The following is a 23,167-nucleotide window of genomic DNA, read 5'->3' as shown; positions in this document are numbered from 1 at the left end:
CTTTATTTGGTTTTACAATTAATATAATTGTGGCCTCATCCCATTATCTTGGTTGAGCACGGCCTCCCCCATATAGTTCATTGAATAATCTGGTTAGAAAGGATAGTGAGTTCCACACTCAAAATACTGTAGACCTCATAAGGAAAATTGTTGGGCCCAGGTGCCTTCCTCCTCTGTAATCCTCTGAGTATACCTTCAACCTCACCGACCCTTATTTCTTGATTTAATTTCCTTCTTAAGTCGGACTATAATACTTTGAGAGGGTCCTTAATAAGGTAGGCAACTATTTGGTCTTCTGAGGCCATCAAGTCATTTGAATACAAGTCCTGGAAAAAAATAACAAAATCCTGTTTTATATCTGTGTTGTCTAAGCAACATTCCACAGACACTTTCTCGAGTATCTCCTTGACTATACTCTTTGAATTATCTGCCCTTGTCTTCTATGCCAGACGTTTTCCACACCCTTCACTATATTCATGGTGTGCCAGCTTACTAGACTGCTGTCTTCTTTGTATCTTTGCTTCTAAATATTCAGACAATTCCATCCTTGCATCCTTAATTTTGTTGACCAAATCTGTTTGTACCTGTTGTTCTAGACACCTGGCTTGGTCTTTTTGAAGGCCGTATATTCTCCATTCTAATTCCCCAATTGTCTGCTTGATCTTCCTGCTTTTATAAATGGCACAATTAGAGAGCATCCCTTTTAAGAAGGCCTTAAAAGTGTCCAAGACAATGGCCCTCATTAAGAGTGTTGCAGTCCTTAGACCGCCATGCTCACAGTGGTGGTCGGACTGCTGCCATAGTGGCTTTTCGACCGCCACATTACGACCATTGTGGAGCCACCATGGTCCGACCGCTGACACCGGCAGGTTGCCCCCAGTCGACAGACTGGCGGTCTTGGCAGTCATAATCTGCAAGGGCAGTGCTGAAAGTAGCGCTGCCAACTGGATTACAAGTCCCCTTTCCGCCAGCCTTTGCATGCCGGTCGGACAACCATGCAAAGGCTGGCGGAAAGGGGGTGTAGGGGGCCCCATGGGGGCCCATGCACTTGGCCCATAATATGGGTAGTGAAAAGCGCAACGGGTTCTATCACAGCCGACGCACCTCAACATTGTCACCGGCGTCAATGTTATGGTGAGTTTCTTGCTGGACTGACGGGCGGAAACGCTGTTTCCGCCTGCCGGCCCAGCGGGAAACTCGTAATAGGGCCCGTGGAGGGACGGCCGCATAGGCGGTCATCCCGACACGGGACTTTGGCAAAAACTCGGAATGAGCCTCAAGGTGTAAAGGAGCAGAATCTAATTTTACCTCAAAAAACTCAGTTGCGTCTCTTTTTAGTTGGCTAATAACTGAGGAGTCCTATAGTGGTTCTGTCCAGCGTGTCCCTGAATGCCGTTGCACACTTGTCTGTTATAAGTTCTAATTTCACTGCAGAATGGTCATATAAGTGTTCCTGTCGTTGAATAATTGAATTTACTTTAGAGGCTAACTCAACATCTAGCAGTAAAAAGTCTATTGGGGAGGCATGACCACATTTTTATTTTAGCAAGTAAAACCCCTGTTCTGGCCTCCCCTCTGCCTCAAGGTGTCAACTAGACCCACATCCTTCATCATATGATAGACACAAGCCCTCATCTTGGGGGAGTTTATTACTGGCCTGATTGTGGATTTATCCGAACTGGGGTTTAACAATATGTTAAAATCTCCCCGATCATAATAGGATTTTTGCTGCCAGCTAAGTGGCAATAAAGCTTGTGCAAGGATTTCGGGTCAGTAATATTTAGGCCATAGTAGCCCATCATAGAAACGGTCATTGTATGAGTTTTAACATTTGCTATCACCTATATTCTTCTCGGATCGGGCGAGAATCTATTATACTCTCCTTCGCTGAGTTTTTCAATACAATAGCTACCTCTTTCATATTACACCCCTGGTTTGTACAGGTTAAATGATCAATCAATTTTTGGCCCTTGTGTATTTTGTCCCATTCTTCTCAAAGCAAGTGTGTTTCCTGAAGAATTATAATATCATTATCAGATTTTTTAAGAACTCCATTATCCTTCTCCTCCTGCCCGCTACTCTGAGCCCATTGACATTCCATGTTAGGACCCTAAGATTTAAGTTATTACTTGGAAATGTCATTACATTTTTCCATAACACCCACACCACTATTGTCAAGGATGAGGACTTTATACTTTGTTTTCAAAAAATTTTCCCACATGCTCCCCACCATGTGCTTACAAACCACAAGAAGAGCCTTTACTTCTGTGACAAATTGTCCTCATGGGGAACCCTACAAACATTTAATTGCAGATAACTCTTTGTACCCTTGAGCCCTAGCTCTCCAGGGCCTACTCTTATTTAGAACTTAGTTGCTGTATTAGGTTGTCAACCTCTGCTGGGACTTTAATATTGTGCATCTTATTATTCACCATTATCCTCAGGGTGGCTGGGAATTTCATTTGAACTGTAGCCTAGGGAACTAAGTTCCTGCATATGTTTCCCCAGCTCCCACTGCCTGTCCTGAGTCATCCTAGAAATGTCTGATCTGATGCGAAAGGTTATGTCATCTCTGGTAAAGTAATGGCTTTTAAGGCTTCTGTAAGGATCTGTTCTTTTAATGAGTAAGTTAATGGTTATCTTCCTTGGTTTCTCCATGTTGGGGATTCTGTTCAAGGTATCCCAATATAGTCTCTATATATCTAGCTCAAAATGGCCTAAATCTAGTGAGAGTATACACTCCTTAATTAAGGTAGCTATAAACTGTTACAAGTTCCCTCCCTCTGCACCCTCTAGAACATGTTTCTTCTAGAGTTGTTTTCTAATGACTCGAGCTTCTCCCTTAATTCTTTCTCTCCTGACCTCATGCTCTTGATCACTTTATAATTTACATCTACCTCCTTGCTAAGTGCCTCCAAGAAAGCGTCCATAGAGCAAAGTTTCTCTGTAAGGTTCGTAATTTTACACTCCAGGCTGTCACATGCATGTTGGATTTTAGCCTGATTCTTCTCTGAGGTTGCAAACTTACTTTTAACCTCCTCTGTCAGTGCCAATATGAGAGAAGCTATATTTGTGTGATCAAGCATCTTCTCTCCTCATGTAGTCTCCTTGTGAAAACTCTGAGACCCCTCATCCTAGTTTCCAGGAGGTCCAGATTTAGGGGCTGAGACTTGTTAAAGAGCTCTAAGTGCCTATTCTCTTTTGGAGTTGGTGCTATCATTTCCAGATCAGATGCTATTTTAGTTACTTCCGGTTGATTAGTGCTCAAGTGCACCCCCTCTCCTCCCGTTCCTCTCTAGCGCTTTTGTCTTGGACATTAAAAAAATATCTTAATGAAGGGGTAATTCTGGTTCTGCCCCTTAATTTAGCTGTGCCTCTTTGACACAGTGAGGAGTCAATACCCAACCTCTCCAATGCCAGTTTGTCAGATAAAACAGGGAAAGGTGAATGTTTCATACCAATATACTAAGATGGCTGTGTTCTCTCTTATTGTGTGACAGCCCCAACGTGGTCTTACTGCTTTTAAGACAGCCAGCTTAATAGCAGATGATAAAACTCTATATTGAGAGAAAAATTATGCAAGAAGCAAATGTGACGCTGGAAAAGGCTGCACACAATCGTAGAGGCAACAGTATAAAATTGAAAAAGAACATTTCACATGGTGGTGCCACACGGCAATGTTCAAAGATGTTGGCTGCAAACTAAAGTTGGGTACTAACGCAAGGAGATGAATGAAAAAGCCCAAGACTAATTTGAAGTACTGAATGCAGTTTTGAGCTATAGGGGAAATAAAGTCCTTTGATTGAAAAAATAGTTCTAAACCACCTTTGGTCCAGAAACCTCTCTTGGTCCTGAGGTTATCACATAAAAGGGGAATTTGAAACATGTTGACCTTGTTATAATAGGGAGTTGGTGACAACAATTACATTTGGGCAATCCTAAAAGGAACATTGGATTCCTTGCTCTACCTAAACAAGATGGTGGCACACCTCCTAATATGTATGTTGGATTGAGGTTGGAGAAACATGGCAGCCAGCTGGCTTGCTGGCCATGAGATCCAAGGTACTTCTGTGCTGGATACCTAACATGCAAAGCAAAACACAAATGATGGACGGAATGCGGAACCAATCAAACATTCACCCCCAGTCACAGATCTGGGTTTAATCCATCGTTCTTTTGCTCACCATGCCACCCCAGTTTAGACCCAGCCGTATGCATATCAGTCTTGACCCTGTTCCTCATGGGAACAGTCCAGCTCGAACGGCCAGGCCAGGTCCTCCCTGGAGCAGAAACAAGCATCCTGGAACTGGTTTCAGGGTTTCACCCTTTATCAGCCAGGCTAGCTTGAATCTGGGGGCATAGCAAGCACAGGACCCACGTCTGGGCATACCCTTCGCACTTGGGGCGACAAATGCAAAAACAACAGAAGATGGACAGAATGCAAAGCAAAGCAAACATTCTCCCCCAGTCACAGATCTGGGTTTAATCCATCAGGTTTTTTGCTTGCCATGCCATTCCAGGTTGGATCCAGCCATATGCAAATCAGTCTTGACTCTGTTCCCCATGGGAGCAGTCCAGCCCGAACTGCCAGGCCAGGTCCTCCCTGAACCAGGAACAAGCATCCTGGGACCAGTTTCAGGGTATCACCCTTCACCAGCCAGGCTAGCTTGAATCTGGTGGCATAACAAGCCATGTCTGGGCATACCCTTCCCACTTGGGGCGACAAATGAAAAAACAACAGAAGATGGACGGAATGCAGAGCAAATAAAACATTCTCCCCCAGTCACAGAATATTTGATTTGCTCTGCATTCCGTCCATCTTCTGTTGTTTTTGCGGATACCTAACATGCAGCAGAGAGTTGTGAGCTAGCTCTGCTTACCTTGTGGGGCTTTGTGAATTATTTCTTGGCATGTGGGGGGGTCTTGACCGTAGGAAGATGCAGGGGAGTGGTAACACTAAATCACGGGGAAAAGTGGGCAGTAGCAGGAGTACCGTGGTTGAGGCAGCCCAGGAACTGTGCAGAGGGTTCAGGTGGCTGCAGGGGTTTGCTTCAGGGGCGTCGGTGGCAGAGCCAGAACCTGCTGGTGACTGGAGACATTCCCCACACACACCAAGATCTTGGACACCTGGAGGGGAGGGAATTCTATGAAGCCAGTAAGAAGGGCAGTGTCAGGCTCTAAAAAGGAGGTACCCTCTCATCCCCCTATTGACACCCTCCACGCGAGCTACCAACAGGAGGAGGCCCGAGTTTAGAGGCGAGCCAGGCAATGTAAAATCTGATGCACCTTCAGCTTACTCATTAGCTCCTAAAGCTGGGGAAATTAGGTACTCGAGGAGCAGGAGTGGAGTATTGTGCAATAGAGTGTATGGATGGAGAGTCAAGTATAAATATGGACCGTGGATTGTATGGGGATACATTGGAGTAGAATCTAGTAGAGTGTCAAAGTGTAGTAGAATTTTGTAGAGTGGAGTTATATAGAGTGGAAGAGAGCACACAAGTGGCATAGAGTGGAGTAGCATATAGTGGAGTGTCATGCAGTGGAATAGTGTAAAAAAGAATAACATATAGTGAAGGTTAGCGTAGACTGGATTGGTGTACAGTTGAGTGCGGTGGAGTATTGGTGAGTGGTATTGAGAGTAACAGCGTATAATGTTGTAGCGTACAGTGGAGTGGCATGCAGTGGAACAGTGTGGACTGGAGTGGTGTACAGTGGGGTAAAGTGTCATAGCATACAATGGAGTAGCATACAGTGGGGTGATGTCCAATGGAATAGCGAAGAACAGAGTGGCTTGTAGTGGAGTGGGGTAAAGTGGAATAACATACAGTACAGTGGTGAAGATTGAAGTTGTGTACAGTGTAATAGCTCAGAGTCAAGTGGCATACAGTTGAATAGCATAGAGTTGTCTGCAGTGGAGTAGCATTGAGTGGAATGGCATAGCATGGAATGACATACAGTGGTGTGGCATAGCCTGGAGTGGCGAATAGCATGGAGTGGAGTGGCATCTAGTGGACTAACTTAGAATGGAGTGGCATAGAGTGGAGTGGCATACAATGGAGTGGCGTAGAGTGGAATGACATACAGTGGAATAGTCCATAGTGGAGTAGCATACAGTGGAGTGGTGTAGAATGTAGTAGCATACAGTGGAGTGGGGTAGAGTGTAATAGCATACAGTGAAATGGCATACATTGGAGTGAAGTCCAGTGGAATAGCGTAGAATGGCGTGGTGTACAGTGGAGACCCATACAATGGAGGGGCCTATATTAGGGTAGCGAACAGTGAAGTGGCATACAGTGGAAAATGTAGAGTGGAGTGTTATACAGTGGGGTGGCATACTGTAGAATAGCATAAAATGGAGTGGCGTACAGTGGAATAGCATAGAGTAGAGTTGCACATAGTGGAGTAGAGTCCAGTGGAGGGTTATACAGTAACATACTATTAAATATATAGAAACGTATAATTATTTTTCCCTACCTACTACCACTTTACTAAAGTGGTAATAGGTAGGGAACATATAAAACCTAATACTTACCTATATCTAAGACCCTAAAGGCAGAACACTGTGGCAAAGTGACCTTAAGACAACATGGCAGATTAAACTTTTGAAAAAGGCAGTAATTAGCCAATCAGATAATGACTTGTGCAAAAGTACCACGGTCACAGATATCACTAAGCTTAAATGCCTTATAACTTTGAAAATGCTTACCATACTTACCTGAAGTACCCAAAAAGGATCATCTGTGCAGCATAATGCATAATCCTACCAAATGTCATGAAATCCATTCAGCCATTTCTGTGCTACCTCAAATACAATAGTGTATGGAAAATGCATTGGCGGAAAAACACACTTTTCGCCACCCCCTTTTATTTTTGCACCCCGCCACCCCCTTTTATTTTTGCACCCCTTAACGATTCACCACAATAATTTACATCATCAGAAAATGTAGAAAATGCTATAGGTCTGGAAAGTTTTGCAGTGCCATGTCAAACAATTGGAAAGATATTAGGGAGCAAAAATCAGAGGAATCCCTCTCTCTGGGAATTCTCACTGTAACTACGGAGTGAGAATCAGATTTAATGTGCTATCTTTCTTTTTAATCATTGTACTTGCTATGTATTTTTTTTATTGGTTCACATAATAATGTGACCATAAATGTGTCTTTTAGTTGTTCATGTAGGAATTCCAAAACTTTACATACATAGTCTAAAATGTATTTTTGGGGTGTCTTAGATACCTTTCGTAGGATAGTGCTAGATAGGAAGCCCACATTGAATGAAAGCCAACCATTGTTGTTATAAAAATTGTGCTTGTTTATTTTTCTAGTGGGTAATTATCTTGTCCTCTCTATAGTAGTTTATGTAGCTCACTGCTAGGCCACTTTTCCATGTTGTTGCACAAGAGTGCACGAGGAATATGGTTTTTGGTTAGCTTGTTGTGCTTAGTTTTATTTTGTGAGCCAGAGAGCATGCAAAGAAAATTTGTATAGAGTAAGATGTATTCTATTTGCTGTGTATTATATTATTATATGTATATCTCTATATCTCTATTTCTCTCTCTCTCGCTCTCTCTCTATATATACACATACATACACACACGTATATTAATATTCACTTTAAAAAAACAAAGGTTACAGGGATGTTATAGTTAGGGTCTGACTTTACTCACACAAAACCAGAGAAATTCAGCAATTATAGTTAGTTATATCAAGTAACTATAACAAGCGGCCTATGGTAACTATAACTCGCCCCCCAGCATGCACAGTTTGTTTCTGAAATAATTTGACTTCTAATGTTTCATTTTTATTGATGTGATAAAAGTTCCATGAGTGCTGTAATATCTGGGATAATTAGCAATGCATGGTGAGGGTGAGAGATATAGTTACCTCAGGCTGCGAGTTATAGTTACTTGAATTAACACTAACCATAACTTCAGAATTTCTCTGGTTTTGTGCGAGTAAATTCAGACCCTAACTATAACGTCCCTGTAACCTTCATTTTTTCATTACTATAAGTTAATCCAACCACTGCCATGCAAAGCCTTTGGCCCTGTGTGATAGGGGTTGGCTGTAGGGCCTGGCCGGTGGCCAGGCCCTGAGGCCCACCCCCTATAACCACCCAACCCTGGGCCACACACAGCCTTTGCCTGTGGCCAGTCCCTGCAGCCAACTCCCCTAACCACCCAACCCCTTTGGCCATGCTCTGCAGGAGTTGGCAGCTGAGCCTGTCTCTCTCGGTGTGAATGAGTGTCAGAGGATGTCTTTGGGTCTGAGAGTGTCTGTCAGGGTGTGAGAGGGTTTATGTGTGAGAGTGTATGATTGTGCTCCAATAGATTAAAGACACATTCTCCTCCACAAAGGATTTGAGATCACTTTTCAAGCTTTGCCTTAGCCAAGCCCAGGAATTGGGATCATTTGTCCTTTCCAGAATTGGAGCTTCAACTGGGGTACCTGCTGCGTTTATATTTGTAAGCGTTTCCTGATGAGATTTAATTTGTGTGAAATGAGCATAATGGGCAGAGTGGAAGCTCACCTGCTAATTTATACAACAAGAGCCCACAGTTTTGCACAAAATGTATATTCAAATGGAGCACTACTGGTTAGTTAGTAAGTGCTACAACGTTGGTTGAAAGTCTAGTGTGGAGGGGGGGTGCGTTGTCCACCTCCATGGGCCAATCTCGGCATCAGGGACCCCATCCCCCGATGCCTGGCCCTTTCACATGGGTGCCTCCCAAAGCACTCTGTTGCCATCGCTGGGGACAGTGGGGGAAACCTGAAGGCCCCCACGGTCCCAGCCGGCTCTCCAGCTCCTGCGGGAGCAGGCATTGCTGTCATAGACAGGGAGCTGCTAAGCATGCAACTCCCTGTCTGCGAGAGCAATTGTTTCCTCTGTTTCTCTGTCTGCATGTCTGTGGTAAGGGAAACAGAGGAAATCTCCGCTACCAGCAAGCAAGAGCTTATTTGACAGCTCTCACTTGCTGGAACCGGAGTGTTTGCTGTGACTTGGTGGGAGCACCATGGGACATTGCAGGAGTGGGCCCTGGGTTGTGGCGGTCCCCAGGGCCATGTATGGCTCCTGCATTTGAATTTGCCCCAGGGAGGTGCAACAGACTCCCTATCTTCTTTATTTCAGCTCGGGGGAGGTAGTGGTCCTCACGGAGATGGGGGGTACGTGTGGCCCTCCTTTTATTGTTAGAAATTGTCCCAGGGAAGTTGGGGTCCCTGGGGTTGTGGGGCAGTTCACAGGACCCCCCTATTTTTATTAAGTCATTTTGCCCCAGAGAGGTGGTTTCCCCAGGGTGCCAGGGCCATGCACCCCCCCCACTGACTATTGAATTGAAGCCCAAGGGAGGTTGCAGTCCCCTTGTAATCTCTTTTAGTTTTTTACATGCCCCCAGGACCTGGCCCACACTGGGGTTTTATTAAAACAAGATTGGGAGACTGGGCTTGTGTTTTTTGTTAAATATTTGCCACAAATTTGCGACACTGTAGCATATTCGTTACTATTGAAACACGGTCCTAACTATCGAACTATACCTACTGGCAACTGCCAGTAGGCTTTATGTATATATATCTATATATATCTATATATATATATATATATATATATATATAGAGAGAGAGAGAGAGAGAGAAAATTAAAACAATACAGCTACAAATATCCAGCAAGCCTCACAAGAAAAAATGACTAATTAAGAAGGAAAACACTATCCACCCAATCCCCAATAAACTAAACATGACACAAAAGTATGCATTGCTATATTATTTTTGAGAAATAATTTAAAATAAGCACAATTACATAAACAATGAAATAAACACAATAAAAACACACTATTTTAATAAACAATAATTAACATTTTTATATTGTAAAAAAACAAAATAATAACCTTTCCTTCTGTATTTTGTTTACTTTATTTTGTAGTCGTATTTTGACCACAATATTGTGGTCAGATGTTATTTAGGTGGAGTATCATATGTGTTGTATAGCATAATCTTTATGAATGACAGATTCTATTTAATTTATGCCTTTGACTGTCCAAAGCAAAAACACCTTTAAGGACCCTTCTAAGAATACTGCAACTTCATTAACACCGAAACACCCAAACTGGGTTGCTTTTTATTTCACATTTAATGCTATGCATTGTTAACCTAAATAATCTTTGATTGCTACAATGTTGGGAGCATATTCTTAAGTGATTAATGGATATTCCTCTTTGATACTTAATCCTTGTAGATCTGCTTGTTTGAAAGGTGTACTTGGATTGTTTTACGCTCGTTTATATTGCCAACCAAAATGTATGTGTGTTAAGCGCTTTAATTCAGTGAGAAAGAAGTATCTTAAGTATATTGTTGAATGCAAAGCAGCATTAGTATAAAAGCAAATAAGTGCATTAATGAATCTAGGAAAATGCAAACATGCACTTAATTTACCAAAATTAAAGTGCAGTAAGGTGTTTTCCTAAAATAAGAGGCCAAAAAATTATTTACTTGTCTTAGCTAGTAGCTATACTTTAAAGCAAAATGTTGGCAGTTCTTGAAGGGATCATCCTTCAGATGCAGTAACTGCAATATTTTTTACGTTTTAAGGAGAAACTTTATTGAAAAATCATACAATATACAAAAAATATAAATTCATTTTATAATAGGAATGAATTAATATAACAACAGTTTAATTTCCTGAGAAAACGCAAAGTAGAAGAAACGCTTTCAATATATTAATATTTTAAAACCGAAGTATATATGCATGTATTAAACATATTATAAGAGATAGTTAAAGATTAGTAGGTACATTAAGATAGGGAGAAAAACAACAATTCATGGTGGTTTAGAGACCTCCTAATTTCTAGGAAAATGATTTCACAAAGCATAGGCCAAAGAGTTTATGTAATTTGTAATAGGCAATCATAACATGTCTCTTTTAATAGCAAGGGATACGGGGGAGACATAAGCTCTATCCAGCCTATGATAATAACACACACCATACAACCAAGCTTGACAGGATAATTGAGACGAATCCTTCCAATTTTTCGTAATTTGTTGAAAAGCAACATCCAACAATAAATCCAATATTACAATAGAATTGTTTGGAAAACAAGACCAGTCAGCTGCAAGGCTACCTAGAAATATGTTGGCAAAGCTCATAGGAATTTGAGTTTTAAAAATAGTACTAATTTGACTCCATACTTTAACCCAAAATTGAAATGTATATGGACATTCAAAAAGCAAGTTTTTAAGTCCGGAGACCGGCGCATTACAGGGCCAACAGGAGGACGGAAGGTTAGAATTTATTTTGTGTAAAAAAGAAGGTTTAATTAATAACCTATTATATATAAAAAATAAAATTTGAATTGCATTAGCTGCTCTAGAGGATTTCCGTATTTTAATCCACACTCTATTCCGCAAAGAAGGTGAAAGTGAAATATCCAAATCCTTCTTCCACTGCATTTCTATTGCCGACTTAAGTCAATCTTCAGGAAGAGCTGTAATAGTTTGATGAAGACAAGAAGCTGATGCAGATTTTAATAACAAATTCTTAATTGGAAGAGGACGGACTGAAGGTGTTTGCTCAACTGGAAAAGATTCATATAAAGTATAACGTGCATTAGAGCGTCATATTTTTTATGAAAAGAGGATGGAAATGAAAAAAGATGTTGCGCCTGTACAAAAGAAAGACGGGGAATCATTTTCAAATAATTGATGTACCCATCTTAACCCCTTCAAATGCCACGATGTCCAATAGATGGTTCTATTATTCAACTTAATGAGTTTATTGTAACAAATTGATGAATTTAGAAACTGCACCTTATCATCGTTGTATGAAGCAAAAGCAGGCTGTAAAATTCGACAAGAATTGTTCAAAATCGGAAGGGAGATAGAAGTTGGTTTATTTGACAGAGTCAAAATTTCCAGAAATGTAAAGGGAACAAGAAAGATTTTTCAACGTCAGCCCATAAGGGTAAAAAAATAGAATCATCATCCTTCAATAAAAAAGAAGCTTGATTAAGAGAAAAAGCCATATGATAAGAGCAGAGATTCGGAAAATTAACCCCTCTGCTGCATTTAGGTCTCATTAACTTTTGAAGAGACATTCTGGGTTTCTTATTATTCCATAAGAATTTAATTACAATAGAATTCAGCTTTTTAAAATACATAATCTAATCTACCCCACCAGGATAAAAATAAAGGGTTCCATTTAGAAATAAGAGAATCAAGAACAGAAAATAATTGCAAAAAATTACAAGAAATTGTATCTTTAAAAGAGGGTTAAAACCACAGACCTAGATATTTAATTTTATCATTATTCCAATGAAAATGTGAGGATTTAAAATCCTCAGGAAAACAGAATTTATTTAGTGGATGTATTTCACACTAGTCTCCGTTTTACTTATACCCTGAAATGGAAGCAAAATTCTGTACTTCGGGTAGAGAAGAAGGAATTGAAGATTTCAGATTTAATATAAAAGTAAGATGTCGTCTGCATAAGCCAAATATTTTATCTGTCTTTTCCCATATTGGAAACCATGCAAATTTGGATTAGCTCTAAGTTTCAATAAAAAAAGGTTCCAAGGCAAGAACAAACAAAAGCGGTGACAACGGACAACCCTGACAAACTCCTCTATGGAGTGAGAACGATGGAGAAATAAGACCATTTAGAAAAATAGCTGCTTTAGGAGAGGAATACAATAACAAAATTACATTTATGAATTTATCTTTGAAGCCAAACCAGCAAAGTGTTGAAAAAATAAAAGACCAATTAACCCGATCAAAAGCTTTTTCAGCTTCTAGAGCTATTGCAAATAGAGAAATTTATACGCCACAGACTTACTAAAAATATTAAAAAATAGGCGTGTGTTGTCTGATAATAAGCGTCCTTTAATAAAACTAGACTGCTCTTTACCAATCAACTTAGGTAGAATCAATTCCAAATGCATGGCAATAATTTTAGCAAAAATTCTATAATCCAAATTTACAAGAGATATAGGTCTATAATTCTTACAAAACTTTGGATCTTTATTGTCTTTTGGTATAAGAACTATTAAGGCTTCTTGAAAAGACACACACGAGGATTTTGCTTCAACAAAATGAGTAAAAAGCTTAAATAATCTTGGAAACAATAATTTAGAAAAAAGAAAAAAAAAATCAATAGTAAAGCCATCAGGGCCTGGGGCTTTACCTTTTTTAATAAGCTTTAGTGCACTAAGAATGTCATCAATACAAATATCATTATCACGCTCAGAAAAATCAGAAGAGTGAAGTACAGGTGGATTAATGGTAGACAAGTATTGATCAATAGGATCCTGAACGGGAACAGAATCAGGAGTATACAATTGTGTGAAGAAATGAACAAATTCATCCAAAATTTCTTTGTTCCTATGTAATCAAAGATTGGAGGAGTTATAAATAGATTCTATCTTTGTTCTATGTTTTTTGATTTTAAGATAATTTGCTAAAAGTTTCCTGATTTATACTGGCCCCCATAATACTTAGCACTAGACTTAAGAAGATAAGAATTAGCAATATCAGTCAAATTTTTGTTGAAGGTAAATTTAGCTTGAAGTAAGTCATTGAGACAACTTGTAGATTTGGAAGAGTAGTAAAGATTTTCTAATTGTTTAATGCGATTCATTAAATTAAGTAATTTTTTATTATCTGTTTTCTTTTTGTTGGCAACATAAGATATAATAAAATCCCTACAGGCCGCTTTGAATGTTTCCCAGATAATGTGAACCGATAACTGAGGGTGTATCATTTTCTACAAGTAACTGTGTGACAAACTTCTCAAAAAGCTGAGCAAAATTACTATTAAGAAGTAATGAATTATTAAATCTCCATCTATTACTTGGCTGATTATGTGCAATAAGATCAAGGTCTATGCTCACAGGAGCATGATCCGAGATTAATATGGAACCAATCTGTGAACCAAAACATGTTGTACAAGAGATTGTGAGACAAACAGATAATCAATCCTCGATTGGGAAGAATGTACTGGGAAAGAAAAGGAAAATTCCTGTAATGTGGGGTTACACAATCTCCAAACATCCATTAATGCTTTTTGTTGAATCATGGAGGTAAACTATGATGGTGGATGGAACAAATCTAGAATTGGATTTGCGATCAAGAAAGGCGGCCAATCACCTCCAAAAATCAAATATTCATCTGAAAGAGTCATTAACTTAGCTAATATTTAATTCCAAAAGGATTTATCAGGTTAGGTTGGCACATAAATATTAAATATAGTTAGAGGTACTTTATAAATATTCATTGAAACTATAACCCATCTACCCTGCTCATCAGAATCTTGAGAGAAATCAGTAATGTTCAAAGCCTTATGACACAGTTTAGTAACCCCATTTCTTTTCCCCATACCCGGAGATTCAAAAACATGACCTACCCATTGTATTTTAAGTTTAGCTACCTCATCACCTGTTAGGTGAGTCTCTTGCAACAGAGCAATATCAGCTTTCAATTTTAAAATATGTGTTAAAATTCTTTTATGCTTTATTGGGGGTCCCAAACCTTTAATTTTCCATGAAAGAAATCCATGAAATAAATCTAATTGTCATTTAATATATAGAAAATGTTATATGAACATGAAATTAATGAATATAAACCATGTATTAATATGAAGAAATTGAACCAAAAGAGAACATTTGGTGTACAGAAAAAGAAAAATAGAACTATGAGCATGAGAAAATAGAAAGAAGAAAAGAAAAGGAGGAAAAAATAGTAAGAGCAGAAGAGATGAAGTGAAAGAAAACAAACAGAACAAAATAAAGAATAAAACATGGAAACTACAGAAACAACACATAACGAGTAATAAAAACATACCAATAAGACAAAAACAACATGAGGGTGATGAAACCACAAAGGGAAGGCGACGCAACCTTCACTCTGAACGCAGATACGAAGGGAAGAGGGACCCGGCCACATAGGGGGTCATTACGACCTCGGCGGTCTTTTTGCAAGACCGCCGAGGTACCGCCATGCTGAAGACCGCCAGTGGTGGCGTTCTTCCGCTCGGCGTATTATGACCGTTGGCTGCTCTCCATCCTTGTTCCGACGGAGAGCTGCCAACAGCCATACTGGCGGGAGGCGGGGAAGTGGAGGTTGCTCCACCTCCACCGCCACGCCAACAGAACACCGCCCAGCGAATCACGACCTGTGAGTCACCGTGGTGGTGTTCTGTTGGCGGTGTGGTGTCGGCGGAGCTGCCCCCATGGCTCCCGTCCCCTCCCGGAGGATCGTCGGACCAGGTAAGATGATCGTCCGTGAGGGGAGGGGGGTGGGGGGGTGTTGTGTCTTGTGTGGGTGCATGGGGGTGTGCGTCTGTGTATGTAGAGGGGGTGTGTGAGTGTGTGTATGCCTGCAGGTATGTCTGTATGGATGTATGCGTGTATGTGTGAATGTGGGTGTGCGTGTATGACTGTGTGTGTGGATGTAGGCATGTATGTCGGCGTGTGTGCGTGTAAGTATGTAAGTATGTAGGTGGTGCCTGCATGCGTGTCGTGTGGGTATGGGTGCAGTGATGTTGGGGGTCGGGGTGGGGAGGGGGGCCCTGTCACCTTTGGGGGGTGGTAGGGGGTGTAGGGGAGGGAGTCGGGGTGGGAGTGGGGGGTGGGGCCGACCCCTATCAGTGCCAGGGAAGGAATTCCCTGGCACTGATAGTGCTTAACGTCATGGTTTTCATGGCGGTTCAGACCGCTGGAAAACCGCAGCGATAAGCCGGGTCCAAATACCGCTGGTGGTATAGTGACGGACGCCGGGCTGGAGACCCAGGTCTCCAGGCCGGCGGTCATCTCCTCCCTGGCGGGCGGAACGGAGAGCCGGCGGATGACCATGGCGGTAACCGCCTTGGTCATAATACGGAAAAAAAGACCGCCAGCCTGTTGGCGGTCTTTCCGCCGGTTCTACGCCTTCCGCCAGGGTCGTAATGACCCCCATAGTTTGCTACCACAAAAGACGGGTACGTAAATGCATGATGATCTAAAAAGAGAGGAACATAGGAAACATTGAAAACCGTAGATAATTGAACACATTTAATATTACAGAAACCAATAATGGGCATATCCATTAAATAAGAGCATAATAGTAAAACGGAAAGCAATACAATATTCAAGTCTCTGATACTTTGGAAGTGCCCATTGTTTCACCTCTACAGGACTCAATAAATCGCTGAAGTAATACTGGATCTTCATATGTTGTGGTCTTATTATTGTAGGTCACCTTGAACAAACATGGATGAAAGAGACCATACCGAGCATTAAGTGACATTAATGCCAGACACATATCTATAAATTTATTTTGTTTGTCCGCTGTCGATTTAGCATAATCCTGAGCAAAAAAAAGATTGGAACCTGACCACGTGATCTGACCTTTAGCTTTTGCTGCTCTGAGAACCTTTAGCAAGTCTATATACTCCAAAAAATAAAGTATTATTCCTCTTGGTTTCTTTGACGTCAAAGCCAAATGTGAGGGATGACCAAGCTCTTTGTATATTCAAAACAGGAGACATAGGCAGGTCCAGAATCTTGGGCAGAAATGCTTAAAAGAAAGATACAGAATCTGAGCCTTCAATTCCTTCAGGTAAACCATAGACGCGTAGATTATTCCTATGGTTCCGATTTTCTATATCCTCTGCATGCTTTTTTAACATAGTAACTTCGGATTGCAGAGATTGAATAACCTCCACTGATTCCTCAAGCACTTCCACTCTTTGTTCCACACGAGAGACTCCACAAGAGACCATTTGTCGTCTAATATTTGTAATTGTTTATTTGTATCCTCCATATAGGGTTTAGGCGCTCTTATTTCCTCAAGGAGTAACTCCATAGAAATGGTATCAACAACTTTAAGAGGAGATTGAGAATCCTTTTTAGCTCTCTTAATCGTGGACATTGAAACCATTACTGGAAGCTTGGACGATACTTTATTAATAACAGTAGGGGGAGAAACAGGCACTGAGAGTGTAGCATCAAGAGTAGTAGCCCCGGCATTCTCCATATTTGATAAAGGAGCAAATTAGTTTGACAAATAAATATTTTCAGAACTTTTATTGCTCTGTATTTTGTTGCTAGTCAATTGAAGGTTCCTAGATCTACCCATAAGCAAAAATGAATAATTCTGCTCAATATATAGTAAAGCATATATTTTATGAATTGAGGTTCATCTGAGAAAAGAGAGTATTCCAAAATTCTCCTAAAGCTGGACCAAATCTTCCAAAAAGGAAAATACAATGAATAAAGAGCATAGTAGTAGTAGTAGTAAACAAGCTTTATGCGGTCAACATAACCATCAAAGCAATCATAAAACAATTTAGACTCATAGAAAGGTTAAAACACGGACATTATTAAAAAACATTTAAATATTACAATAAAATATAAAACCTCCCACTTCATATCTATAACATACTTATTTGCAAAGCATTTTAAGATCTTTTAAAATAACGAGTTTGTATATGCCAGGCAGCCACGGGGAACTTGCTAACCGCAGAGATTAAAAGGGTTGAAGTATCACTTTTCAAGATACTTAGGGCAGTACGACATTGACTTAGACCCAAATTTCAGCAAGTTGTACGAATCCACTTCGACCGGGGAATAGAATATGCCAGGCAAAAAACATAAAATGTTCAACAGATTCAGTACTGTCACAACAGGCAGGGCGTAAATCAGATGTTGGAAACGATCCCCGACTGCCTGTTAAAGACAGCAATGGTAAACACTCAAAACAAAAATGAGCGTACAAACTCTTCCCCAGTAGGTCAGATATCAGGTCTAAATAAAGTTCATGCTGGGGATACCACTTGAAGTCAAGGAATTGATTAGTCAGGGGACGATATGATGTACAACAAAGAAGATCATTTCGTATATAGGACCAGTAAGCTGCTTTCAAAATCAATTTATGATTTTTCCCTAAATTCTGTGGATTCTCCTAGTAGCTTTCCAACCCCAAGGTACGAAACCATTTTGACACATGTCGAAACCAAGGAATAGAAACTACATTCGGTCTTTGTAGTAAATCATGACGGGAGTCCCTATATGTAACAAGCTCAGGGGTAGTCCAAATCCTTACCCAAAAGAGTAGGGGTCTTAGAGCTATCAGATCAGCAACACGATTAAACCCAAGATCCAGAAACGTCGGGATCAGGGGTGTGCTACCAGGGCACGCAAGTAGAGTCCTGGCAAAATTATTTTCACCCACAGACAGTCTTTTGCTGTTGTAGAACCCCCACATCTCGGCACCATAGGTGGCCGCACCCTGCACCTTTGCCAGATAGATTTTAATAGCCGGAGATACGGCTTTTGATACAGAACTTTTGTAAAAACGCAGGATAGCGCCCGCCCTGTGCTGGAGAAGCCCTCACTTTTGCTAAGCTGGCCCTCCCAATGTAAGTTATTTGATATCCTCACTCCCAGGTAATCTATTGAGCTCACTTTATTTAAAGGTGTCCCTCTAAAGTGATGGTGCATCCCCTAACTGATCCTGGACTGAACACCATTAATTTGGTTTTACTGACATTCAGTTCCAGGCCATAATCTCCACAGTATGATTTAAACCTATCAACAAGAATCTGGAGACCCATTGGGGTCTTGGAGATGAATAGAGAATCATCTGCAAAGAGTAGGGTTGGGACTTTCTGCGCATTCAGAGAGGGGGCAGCATTCTGACAAGAAGACAAGATTTGTACCACCTCATTTATAAATAAGGTAAATAAGGTTGGAGCCAAGACACATCCATGGAGAACCCCCCTATGGATGGGAATATGTTCTGTTAACTCTCCCTGATTACCCCATCTCACCTGAGCATATATATTTTCATGTAGTCATTGTAGTAGATTAATTATATTAATGGGAGTACCCATTCTCTGTAACACTTCCCATAGTTTTACTCTAGGGACCATATCGAAGGCAGATCAAAGGTCCACAAAAAAAACATATAGATTTTGCTTGGCAAGGACTACATATTTCCAATATAAGACCTGATCTAGCGTACAGGTTTTTGGGCGAAAACCCGCCTGTAATGGGGATAGCACCTGAGAATCTTGTACCCAATTTTATAGCCTTTCCAAAAGCTTTATGGCAAAAAAATCTCTGTAAATTATCAAGAAGGCTAATAGGTCTGTAATTGGCTGGGGAGCTCACATCGCCCTTTTTATAAATAGAAATATTTCAGCCCCTTTTCCAAGTACTCGGAATTGCCCCCCCACTGTGATTTTATTCAAAATCAAATTTATATACCAGGACCATATTATTGGTTCAGATTTATATAAATCCCCCGGAATCTTATCTGGACTTGGCACTTTAACAGATTTTAGTGAATTAATTGCTGCTATAGTTTCCTGTAGAGTAAAAATAATTGGATCTTCAAGAATACAGGTATCCAATCCAGGTTCCTCTGGGGAATAGCTCATTCTAACCAACAGCGGAGAATCTGATTCGTAGGTTGGAAGATTACACGGTGTAGCATAAAGTTTAGTAAAATAATTCACCCAACTCTCAGGTTGGGTATGATTACTTGTACCACTCTTACCCCTCTTTGTCTATTGGACAATAGCTTCCAGCAAGAGCATAGATAGACACCTTCAAACCAAAAAGTGCAAAAAAAAAACCTCTCAGACTGCGATAAATAGAGCAAAAAACAAAATTATGAGGTGAAAAGTAAAAAACTAAATGGCGGTAGCAATAAATTCCTCAGACGATGTAAGTCATTGAAAAAGGCTTCAAAAATACCTTTTACTTCAATTTACTTTACTTTTCAAGGGTAATAATGCTGTCCAGGCATACTCCCCTAACTTTTCCTCTCTTCAGCAGTATAAAAATTATTCAGGATAAACGAGCCGGCCCTCTGTGCCTCCGTCGCGGTCACAGAGGTCCAGTGAAGGCAGCCATCCTCCTACGGCACCAAACCACGCCCCCCAGTAATTGAAATATTGATTTAAAAATTTAAATTATGGTAGGAATCCAGTTTCCCCTTGAGGATATTGGGAAATAAATAATGTTGTTTTACCTTGCACATACTTTCAGGCATAAACTTATAATTGAGAATCTACCATGGAAAGTGGAAAACTGAAATGAAGTGCAACTGTCGCTGAGAAACACACCTGTATTCTAGAATTCATTCAACGTTTTCATGAAGAGAGTGTAACTCATGCATCCCTGGGACATTAAATGAGTTGGCTGAAATTTAAGAATATTGAATTTCTTCCCCTTCAAAAAGCATGGAATGTTAACAATTTATTTCGCATTTGTAAAGCAATATACACCATTCTGTCCTATTTTTCATAATTTTCTGGAGAGCCAAGTGTATCCCTCCTTCATGATGTGCTTCACCAGACTCTTTAATCTACTTTGGTAAACTTCTCCAAAACAGCTTTTGTCCCAATAAACGAAAAAACAATTTAAAGACAAAGTACATAGTTGTCTCAAGCATGTGCAGTTTACTCCCATACCCCATGCTCATGCTCTGCATTGACTGGGCTGTACACCATGTAATTCTTATTCCTGCCTTAGAGTTAGGAATAAAATCCTGTTTAATTCACTATATGCATCTGGAATAAGTGTGTACTTTCTGTGATCTGTACCTGAAAATCCTGTTTTTTAAATTCTTTTGCAATGTTTAATATAGTGGTTGGCATTATTGATGTTGTTTTCAAACAAAGTAAATAATAATTTAAATGGTATATGTTCTGTTTCCACAGCTATCACCATATTTCAAGATCATTTTCTTCCCCTAATGAATGAAACAATGTAATCTCACTGGAAGGATGCAGACAGCAGTACCGCCCCTTCTTAATGAAAGTGATTATGTTTTTGCCTGAAATAAAATTTGACCGATCAATCCAAAGGTAAGCATGCACTTAGAAGATTTGTGATTCAGAGTTAATGATTATCTTATATGGACCTTCAAATTATGTCAGCTTAACATCTTGGCAAATCCTAAACCCCTTCTCTGTTAGAGAGCATTATTTTTCTCCATGCCATGCAGTCACTTAAGTTTGTCTGTATTTTGACCCTTTGGTCATACACTCCAATAGAAAATTTGTACTTTCCTAGACAAGAGTGAGGTTTCTTAGAAGATTATTATATCGATACCTTCTCCACCAGCCCAGTTGTGGCCTGTATTGAATGTAGAAAGTACTTTGGAATGGTGAAAAATCAGTATTAGGTAAAAGGTGTCAATCAGGAAGGATTATCCATCTAATTCAAGAACAGAATGTAATTCAGACTCTTTGTTGTCAACAGTTGCAGTTGATTTTCATTGTTGTTCTTAGCTATCCATTGTACCCATTGGTATACTAGGTATTACAATTAGTAGTTAAAATAAAAGGTTTCAATCCAATCCATTCCCAATTTACTGTCTATCATAATAAGGGATTTCCTAAAAATAGACCACATGAACATTCAGAGTAATTTGAGATACAAAATTAATTTACTGTTTCTACAACGGTAAAATAATTTAAGATATTCTTCTACCTATATTGTCCTATGACATGCAATGATTGTGATAAAGAGGAATGACACCTGCGGCAAAAGCAAAATTAAGTGAAAAGGGAAAAGCCTCCTTTGTGCATTCTAACTAATAAGAAAGTAATATATCAGTTATCAATCAGATTTTTTGCACACTAAATAGATATTTTAATTTAGTTTAATGTGCAAACTGGTAAACAATCCAAAAGGATATGTTACAAACAAACAAACACACTATACAGTGAAGCGTTATAGAGGACATACATGAATCACTATAAAGAAGAAGAAAATAAAAGAATATAGAACTTTCAGAGCTGGATGTAGGTCAAATTAGTGTAACATACATGTATATTACGGTTTTAAGATCTCAATGAAATAGCAGAACCAATGAGGACATTAAGAAAAGGCTTTATCCATTGAAGTCTAAATACACCTAGATAAACAGTGTGACCAAAGAATACATTGAACACATTGACAAAGGTCTAAATTCCCCAAATTCTTTGTGAGTACACTAAGGAATTACAGGAAACATCTATCTTTTAGGACACAGGGCCATATTTATACTTTTCGATGCACAACTGCGCCAACGCAGTTGTGCGTCAAAAAATCTAACGCCATTCTGAAGCGCCATGCGGGCGCCGTATTTATTCAATGACGTTAGCCGGCGTTAGCCGGCGGAGCTGCCTGGTGTGCATGAAAAAAAATGACGTACACCAGGCAGCGCTGGCGTAGGGGAATATGGAGCTTGGGCGCCAAAAAATGGGGCAAGTCAGGCTGAGGCAAAATTTTCGCCTCAACCCGATTTGCGCCATTTTTTTAAACTCCCAACCCCCATTGAAATGACTCCTGTCTTAGCAAAGACAGGAGTCATGCCCCCTTGCCCAATGGCCATGCTCAGGGGACTTCTGTCCCCTGGGCATGGTCATTGGGCATAGTGGCATGTGGGGGGGCACAAATCAGGTCCCCCTATGCCACAAAAAAAAAAAAAAAATTACTTACCTGAACTTACCTTATGTTCCCTGGGATGGGTCCCTCCATCCTTAGGCGTCCTCCTGGGGTGGGCAAGAGTGACAGGGGGGGTCCCTGGGGGCATGGGAGGGCACCTCTGGGCTCCTTCCGAGCCCACAGGTCCCTTAACGCCTGCCCTGACCAGGCGCTAAAAAACGACGCTAAAGCGGCTGGACGTCATTTTTTTTGACCCGCCCACTCCCGGGCGTGATTTTTGCCCGGGAGTGTAAATACGGCGCACATGCCTCGGAGTCAATTTTTTAGACGGGAACGCCTACCTTGCATATCATTAACGCAAAGTAGGTGTCCACGCTAAAAAGTGACGAACACTCCATGGACTTTGGCGCTAGACGCGTCTAACGCCAGAGTATAAATATGGAGTTAGTTTTGCGTCGAATTTGCGTAAAAAAATCTGACGCAAATCCGGCGCAAACGGAGTATAAATATGCCCCACAGTTTTTGGGAGTTTATTGTTATAGTGCACCAAAAGTTTCCTCACTGTTTATTAGAGTGAAGTATCCTTCTCTGAGACTTCGGGCCATATGTACGAACACATTTTCCCATTGACACAGAATGGGAAAAACCCTTTGCTACATCTGGCCCTTCACCCAGAAACCAGTGAGCTATAGTTTGCATTAGGATGGCAAATGAGTAGAATAGCTTTTGCTATAGAAGGTACATTTTTGAATGAGTCATTCT

The 23,167-nt window shown here is 40.4% G+C and overlaps 1 protein-coding gene across 6 annotated transcripts in view; it reads left to right on the top strand.

Moving 5' to 3' along the window:
• The window catches only part of LOC138300428 (heparan sulfate glucosamine 3-O-sulfotransferase 1-like), a 734,894-nt gene that overhangs the window by 337,173 nt on the left and 374,554 nt on the right, over positions 1–23,167 (top strand). For all 6 annotated transcript variants that reach the window (XR_011204937.1, XR_011204935.1, XR_011204936.1 and 3 more), the window contains one exon: positions 20,692–20,838. The gene's annotated coding sequence lies outside the window, so the exon portion shown is untranslated. The remainder of the gene's footprint in view (positions 1–20,691; positions 20,839–23,167) is intronic.

This window comes from Pleurodeles waltl, chromosome 6, assembly GCF_031143425.1.
Source record: "Pleurodeles waltl isolate 20211129_DDA chromosome 6, aPleWal1.hap1.20221129, whole genome shotgun sequence".
Lineage (NCBI taxonomy): Eukaryota > Metazoa > Chordata > Amphibia > Caudata > Salamandridae > Pleurodeles > Pleurodeles waltl.
The sequence above is the reverse complement of the archived record's forward strand: the minus strand, read 5'-3'. Positions and strand labels throughout refer to the sequence as shown.